The sequence below is a fragment of the Penaeus monodon genome, chromosome 24, assembly GCF_015228065.2.
Source record: "Penaeus monodon isolate SGIC_2016 chromosome 24, NSTDA_Pmon_1, whole genome shotgun sequence".
NCBI classification, from domain to species: domain Eukaryota; kingdom Metazoa; phylum Arthropoda; class Malacostraca; order Decapoda; family Penaeidae; genus Penaeus; species Penaeus monodon.
This window is the reverse complement of record NC_051409.1, coordinates 10,627,527-10,628,181: the sequence shown is the minus strand read 5'-3', so window position 1 is coordinate 10,628,181 and position 655 is coordinate 10,627,527.

Sequence of the window (655 nt, the reverse complement as noted above, 5' to 3'; positions counted from 1 at the left end):
TGCGACACATTTCAAATCTGATATTTTTCAAAACTTCATAAATGTGTTTGAAATAATAAATATCCGAGTAAGTTAATGAACAAGTCTAAAAAAATCAATATAAAAAAGGTAAAAATATATAATTCTGCTGATGACGCACTGATCGAAACAACGCTCGGAAGAGGTTCGGGATTCGGGATTCGGTTAAAAAACTGCTCGAACAGAGGCTCGTTATTCGCCCCATACGTTATTACCAGTGATTGTGATTGTGTCAGTGAAATAACCTTATTTCTGTTTTACTTTTTTGTATTAGCGTGATGCAACTGAACATGGTAAATGTGGCCAGGTGGTCAGGAGATCAGTATTTTAATTTTAGTGTCTACAATAGCTTGGAACGAATTATTACCACTCGACCTTGGAAGTGGCTGCAGTATGAGGCACACTGGCAAAGGGTAACAATTAGAATGTGAATAAACTCTTCCTGTGGTGCGCTGTGGAGGCGGTAAGTAAACATTGTAAGTGATGTATTTTTTTTTTATTGCTCATATTATTATAATTTCAAAATTACCATACTGGTGAGTGATTGCGCGATAACGTTTAGGGCAAAGAGTAACGATCAAAATATAACCCATAGAAATGCCTCCTTGATGTAAGTCTGATCATAACGTTTATACGT